Here is an 8,349-nt window from a genome sequence, read left to right as displayed (position 1 = left end):
AGGGTGTAGACTCCTAGATAAAGGAGAAAGGTTAGGTGAGACATATAAATCATTGCATCAGAAGCTTATGCAGAGCAGTTGAAAATATGCAACTGGATGAAAGTCTCTAAGGAGTAAGTATAAATATAGAAGATGTCTGAGACTGATTCCTGGGACACAACAACATTATTATTATCATTATTATTATTATTATTATCATCATCATCATCATTTTGAATCTAGAAACTTGACAAGGGCCCAGAGAAAGAGCCTGAGAATGAGTGAAAGATAAACGACACTCAGAAGAGTAAGAGGATCACCAAATTGAAGCAAAGCAAATGTTTTAAGAAATATCAAGTGTGATCAAGTGTGTCAAATGCTTTCAATTCTCTATATATGGTGAAAAATGACAATCAGTGAACTCGGATGTGTAGGTCTTTGGGGTTCACAAGTGCATTATCTCAGTGAGGCAGCAGAGGGCAATGAGAACAGGATGGGAGAAGAAATAAAGTTGGCAAGTATAGACAACCATTGTGAGGCATGCAACATAAGACAAAATAAAAGTATGGCCTGAAGCTGCAGGAAAATGTTAGGTAAATAAATATTTTAGTGAGATAGTATATATTATACCATGCTTATATGGCAGTGAAAATGGCCCAGTATAGAGGAACACTGGATTTAATAGAGGCAACAGATAAATGGGGGTGCAAAACAAATAAGTAAATGTAAAGAATGAGGATGAAGAAGAATGGTAAAATTACATACTGAGTAAACTACTAGGCTCAAACCACAGGCTATAGAAAGAGAACATTTTAGAAATATATAACTGACCTTACAAACAAGTTAGATATTCCTAAGAGATGAAACAGAACAGAAATAAAAAATAGCACCAGGAGCAGAAGTTGCAAGTTTCCTGTACTCCAAAAACCAACAGAGGCACCTGGAATTTAAGTCATCCTGAATAAGAGGGACTAAAAGTTCTCTGCAAGAGTCAGTGACCAGACCTCAGCTTACTTCTGGAACCCTTTTGTTTACCCTGGTCCTACTTTTGAGCAGGTTCTGGAAAAAAACAAGAAAGCCCCCAGTCATTGGTTAGGTCTGTGGCTTACATGACACTCTGCTCTTAGGAAGAAAGAGGGCGTAGGTAAGTGTGGACACATGTCTAGAAATGGAGCAAATTCACCTTCTGGCAAACCAACATAAGGAATATAAAAGAGAGAACCAACAAAATCAACAGTTTGGAAGTAAATTTACTTTATGTAATAAAACATTAAATGGTTTTTGCAAAATACTCCAAATAATTATATTTAGAATCCTAGATGATAACAAATATGTATGAAATGCCAATTCAATGCTAGACATAATTTTAGGTGTTGGGAATAGCGCCGAACAAACAAGACACACAAAAATCATTACCTTCATGGAACTTCAATTCCATGGATGAAATAAGTGAAAAAAATTTCATAAATATATACAAGAAACTCTGAACTAGAACAAGAAGAAATGAATCATAAGCATTCTATATGAGGTTAATCCAATTAAAATGTTGGAAATATAGTCATCATTAACATTTTTAAATGCAAAAAAATTAATAAACCCTAGACTGAAAACTTGAAGAGAATCAATAAATTGGAAAACCAAGAACACATATAGAAACACAACAACTTTCAAAAGTATGAAGAATGAATTTTAAAATGTAAACATTATTTCAACACACATCTAGTAGGAGCTCTAGATCAGGAGTTAGTAAATGTTTTCTATGAAGAGCCAGATAGTAAATATTTTAGGTTTTGCAAGCCAGACAACCCCAGAGCATCTATAGACAATTCTAAAACAAATGGGTAATAAAAGTTTGTTAACAAAAACAGGCAATGTTCTTAGTTTGCCAATCTCTCTTCTAGAAGAAAAACAGAAACTGGTGGAAAAACAATATTAAGAGGTAAGGGTAAACAATTTTCCCAGAATAAAGAAATTCATTAGTACTCCATTCGAAAGGACTTTCTGACAGCAAAGCAGAAGTAAAAAAATAAATCAACACATAGACACATTGTAGTATAACTACAAAATATCAAAGACAAGATTTTAAAAGCCACCTGAGGACAAGAACTGCTGACTTAAAGGGAACAATAATTAAACCTGTAGCAGATTTCTTATCAGCTCAATAATGCCAAGAAAAATGGAATAATATATGAAAGTTGTCAACCTAAACCAAAATCTGATACCCTACTAATTATTCTAGAAGGTAGCCCAAATAAATTACTTTATAATGAAAATATTAAGATATTTTAACACTATTGAGCACACACTAAAATCTGTAAACTATAAACTTCAGCATGAAGAAAATCCAACAAAGAATGATGGAATGGGGATTAAAATATGTACAGTTGATTGTCATTATTCACAGTAGTTATGTTCTATATATTTGTTGGAAACTGAATTTTTGAATTATGAGCCATTGCTCCTGGTAGAAATTTATAAGTGTATATCTATATCTATAGGTCTACATCTATATCTAGAGATATATACATATCGCATAGATTATAATATTAAATCTTAAAAATAACTTCTGGTTGATTGCATTTTATTTATTTTGCCGAAGAGAAAATGAGGTTCAGAGTGTTAAGTGACTTGCCATACCAAAGTTGTGCGAGAGTTGGGAGTCAGACTTGGTCCCACTGACCCCAGACCTGGAGCTTTTTGCTTTACATCGAATGCTCCTAATATCCCCACTCTCTGATCATCTCTGCATGAGATCTGAGCAAGAAGGAAGAACATAGTGTTGTTCAGCCTCAGCTGTGAATGTGTGTTTACTTAAAATTTTCACCACCCGGTGTATGTCCATAAATGACTACAAAAGCTGTGAGTATGGATTTTAGGGTTCCAAATAAATTTCAGTGATTAGGCAAATTTACAAATATCGCATCTGGGAACAATGAAGGTCAACTACACACCTATTCATGATATCAGTATAGTTTCCTATTACATGAAAAACAAATATATATTTGGTTTTGTGAAAATATAAACTACAAATTTCAGTCAGAAAGATAAGATAGAGGGGCATCATTCATGAAATAAGTATATCAGATTGAGTTATGCATCTCTCTGGGGAGTTATTTAGACTTATCAAATTGTGCAGAAAAGTGTTAATATAATAGGCCTGACATTGCTATTCTGAGATACTTCCCTAGTTAGTGCTTGGTTGACATCTGGGAACTAAAATTTCAGGAGGGTTCTTACTGTTCCCTAACTGATAAAGGTGGCTCACTGGACATAAAGTATTAGTGTAAACAGTGTAGTTTGCCAAATACCTATTTTTTTTCTGGGAGTCTGGGATTTTGGTACATGCTAGGCAGAGGGCACTCAATCTAAAATCTCTAGGCACTGAGTTTTTAAGGAGCCTCCCTGGCAGACAATATCGCACTCATGTTGCCACAACTCATTGTTAGAGGAATTAAGTGATCCACTAGGAGACGACTCTTGGGAGCATGTGCCTGATTTATTCCAGACTTTGCTCCATGTGCTTTTTCCATGTGATGATTTTGCTTTGTATCTTCGTGCTGTAATAAGTCAATATATCATGGTCTCTAAATGTGACTATATGTTGAGTCCTGCGAGTCCTCCTAGCGAATTGCTGAAATTGCAGTTGGTTTCAGGGACCACTATTCATGAATGAATGTCTATTAAGTTTTTAAAAAGGAGATCCTGCCATTTGTGACAACATGATGAACCTGGAGGACATTAAGCTAAATGAAATTAACCAGACATAGAAAGTGAGATGCATGATCTCACTTACATGTGAAATCTAAAAAAGTCAAATACACAGAAGTAGTGAGTAGAATGGTGGTTACCAGGGCCAGGGAGTTAGGGGAAATAGGGAGATATTGGTCAAAGGGTACAAAATTTCAGTTATGTAGAGTAAATTTGTCTAGAGAAATAATGTACAGCATGATGATTGTGGTTAGCAACACTCTATTATAAACTGGAAGTTTCCCAAGAGAGTAAGTTTCAGTGCTCTTATGACACATACAAAAAATGATAACTGTGAAGAGATGGATATGTTAATTTGCTTGACTGTAGCAATCATTTTACCATGCATATGCATATCAAAACATCATATTGTATACCTTAAACATATACAATTTTTACTTAAATGTTTTAAACTCCAAAACATTTATAATTATTTGTGAAAATGTTATAGCCTTAGGGATCATTGCTTCCAGATATAATCCTGTATCTTTTTAAGTACTATTTTTATACCCAGTACAATCAACTGTAAATTGGACAAAATATATAAGCATCTCTCTTTTTTGAACATTAGAAAACAGGCAAAGCAGAATTCTAATCTATGAGAGAAGGAAGAGCTGCACATGAGTTGAGCTGCACATTTTTCCAGCTCTCTGTCTAGGATATGGTCCCCTACTGTGGCACAGGGAGCTGGGGCTCAAGGGTAGTGGCAGTCTCACTGAGCTAGGAAATGAGAACTAGGTAAAGGCTGCTGAAGCATTAAATTTGGGGTTCAAGGTAACAGAAAACAGAGAGCTGGATGGAGCTGGCAGAACTCTCTGTACTTCCACTGCAATTGATAAGGATAGAGGTACTGCGAAGATCCAGAAAGAGAAGTTATTTACCAAAATAACAGACCATGAAGACCAGTGCCAGGCACAAAAGTCATTATTCAGAGTTCACAGAGTTCATTCTCATGATCATTAAGCAATAAGGACTTAGCAAGGTGATATAGATTGGATCTGTGTTCCCACCGAAATCTCATGTTCAATTGTAATCCCCAGGGTTGGAGGTGGGACTTGATGGGAAGCAATTGGATCATGGAGGTGGATCCTTTATGAATGGATTAGAACCATGCCTTTTGTGCTAGTCTCATGATAGAGTTCTCACAAGATCTAGTTGTTCAAAAGTATGTAGTTCCTCCCCACCCATCTTTTTCCTGCTCTGGCCATGTGAAGTGCTGGCTCCCTTTTTGCCTTCTGCTGTGACTGTAAGTTTCCTGAGGCCTCCCCAGAAGCAGAAGTCGCTATGCTTCCTGCATAGCCTGCAGAACTATAAGCCAATTAACACTCTTTTCTTTATAAATTACCCAGTGTCAGGTATTTCTTTATGGCAATGTGAGAACAGACCAGTGTGCCAGGGAAGAACTAGAAAAAGTAGAGGGTGAAAGCAAGAGTGTTATGAATAAGCCCTGATAGACATTGGAAGTCTGTTTCCAGATATTGAAAATGCCTACTTTTAATGAAAAATTGTAACCATCATGGGAGAGATGCCAGCAGTTAATTAGTGGGAAAGCCAATGCATAAAATGTTCCATTCTTGTATTAAATTTTCTACATGACATCATGGTCTGAAACTAACGTTTTTGTCTCATATTTTACAGTATTTCCTTTGTGCCTATTTATTTTATTGTAAACAATCTTCCAGACAACATGTTATAATTAAATGTGTTTAAAATTTAGCAGTTTATGAAATTTAGTGAAGCAACTCTCCTATCCAATCCCCAGTCTTCTTCTTGAATGCAGATTCAAACTAATACTCAAGATTGCCACAAAATCTTAAATTGGATATAATAAAACAACACACACACACACACACACACACACCAGCTTCTCCAAATCTTACATTCCTTTGCCTCCTTTTGCGATGAATACAAATTAATATTCACAGTACTTATAACGCAAGACATTGGAGTCATATTTGAACACTCCTAAAAGATTCAGAGTCCAAAACACCTGGAGTCATAGTAGAAGACTTTGTGCTGCAACATCTCCCATCCTACCCTACTCAGCATCCAATTGGTTGCCAAATGATGCAGATGCCATTCTGCACTCCATAATCCCAACAGATTAATATTCTCAAAGCACAGTTTTAACCATATCATTTCCCTGCTCCCAAACCACTCTTCACCTAGTGGACATTACTTTAATTGAAGAGGAGCTATGAAAACTAAATACTCCCATATACTAAATTTATAATCTTAAATATGGTAAGGACATTAATGTTGCAAGAACCCTGAATCATCACAGCCCTGAAGGTTAAGGAAAGCCTTGTGTCTTAGTAAGCCACTAATAAAGTACAGCAGACAAATCTAGTTACAAAATAAAATGGCAGTTGTTTAAATAATGGTAGCCTGTTTAGTATGTAAATAGTAAATTTTGCCCCTGGCAGACTTTGGGTTCTATTTGTCAATTTTCAAAAACACTAAAGATATTTCTAAATTGTGTGTATTTGTGTATGTGTGCGTGTGTGTGTGTGTGTGTGTGTGTGTTAGAGAGAGACAAAGAGAATTTCATTTATTTTTAGTAATCTTTTCTGGTCACAGCAATGCCCACTGGCAGAAATACTTTGATTTTAGAGGACAAAGAATATATTACCAGCCAAATCCATTTGGGATAAAAGGGTTGCTCTATGTATAATAAAACATTAATTCACCAGAAATATATATTATTCATATTATAGTTGTACAGTCATCCTGCATTATTAGTGTTCTATGCTAAATAAAAGAAGATGGACAGGAAAATGACACATAGAAAAAAAGCTACATGTTCATTTAATTTTTGGAATAATGTAAATAAATGGAAATGTTTAAGAGCAAATTTTATTTGGATTGATAGGAAGTCATGGAGCTCCTTGTTATCTAAGCACTCCATTCCACTCAGCAATCATTTTATTTATTCCCTTTTAGCTCCCGCTTTCATTCGTACCACCACTACTCACCAACAGCTAGTGGTAGAGCCTCCAATTCCTTAACTGCCTTACTAATTTATTGTAAAACAAAAGTGAGATTTTCACCACATACACCCTCAAGTTACTACCACTGGTCTTTCTGAAAATTACCCACAGTTGGACTCATCTTTCTTTCTAGATGATCATGTGATATTCTTCCTATTCTATATCTATTCCTCCACTTGAATTTTTATTTTGATAAATCATTTTATTTTTATTGAAAAATAATACACATGTCTATATAATTTTTAAAACTAAGCTACAAAAATAATATCAATGAAAAACAAATCTTCTTACACTAAATCTTTAGTGCCCCATCCTTAAGAAGTTCTTTGAAAGCTTCAAGAAATTTAAAAACTTTTTATACAAATGAGGACATACTATTTACCCTTTATGTTCCTTTTTAATCCAGTATGATCAGTTCTTTTTCCTATATTTTCAGCCTTTCATTTTATTATTTTTTCTTCACAGCCTCCTTTACTTGACCCTTAAATTTTCTACAGGTCTTCTGTTCTGTCATTGCCTTTCCTTCCAAACTATGAACTCTCACTGAACTATATATAATATCTTGGTTTTAACTACCATCCATTGTTTGACATTTACAAACTTCTATCTTTAAGCAAATTAAAACCTGCTTGAAAGTACAAATCCAGGTTATATGTATATTTACGATAATCCTAAGGTCTTCAAACTTATCCTGTTCAAAACTGAACTTATGTTTGAGAAATGACAACTTTTAAAAGTCATAGGCTATTAAACCTGACCTGGTGATTTTTGGCAATACAGTCTTCTCAAGAAATTAGCAGTCTTCCATTTTATTTGTGCCTGGTCATTTTTAAGTATCCAGAAACATGGATATAGCCTAGTCACATTCAATAAACCTAAAAAATCTTGTCCTTTTCTTGTAAACCATTATATCAATCTATCATCTTTTGCTTAGTGTTCATTAACTAAATGCTCTTTGAAAGTCTAGGATTTAGTAGGCAGGTTATACCATAATCCTATTTTTTGCTGCATAAGAACTCCAGTCTAATATCCTGCTAAGGCTGGGACTTTGTTGCCTCTGCTAGTATCAGTTTCAGCCTGGGATAGGAACGTTGGTTTTTTCAACATTTAAGGTTTCAATTTACAAATTCAGGAAACAAAAAATCTGCATGTTCTGCCCTTCTTGCTTTCAGACAGGCTATCTCTAGTCTATCTACTTCTTGTAGGGCATTGATAAATTTCATTAAAATGATAAGTATTACCTGCCAACATTTTGTATTTTTCCATAATTAAACTTATGAGGCATAATAATGTTCACCCAGCACCAACTTCACTTGCCTTTAAAAAGGATAAAGAACAGGAAATAATAGAGCATTCACAGCAAGAACAGAGAAGTCTCAGGACTCCCACACATACGTTCCAGTTTCTCAGTCATTACTCCTTCCGGATATGCATGGGCATGAGAAATAAGGATGAATGTGGGTGGAAAAATATAAGCTAAGAGAAGCAATCAGCTCTAGGGTACTTTTATCCTGGCCACTCATGCAGTCCCTCAGGTTTAGGAGACTAGTCACACCATTCCCCAGAATGTTCTTGATCATTGGGTAACATAGCCTTCTCAGCTGTACTGCCCTAGTCATAGTTCTCTGGGACA

The sequence above is a fragment of the Macaca thibetana genome, chromosome 18 (genome assembly GCF_024542745.1).
Source record: "Macaca thibetana thibetana isolate TM-01 chromosome 18, ASM2454274v1, whole genome shotgun sequence".
Classification (NCBI taxonomy): Eukaryota; Metazoa; Chordata; class Mammalia; order Primates; family Cercopithecidae; genus Macaca; species Macaca thibetana.
This window is presented reverse-complemented; position numbering follows the sequence as displayed.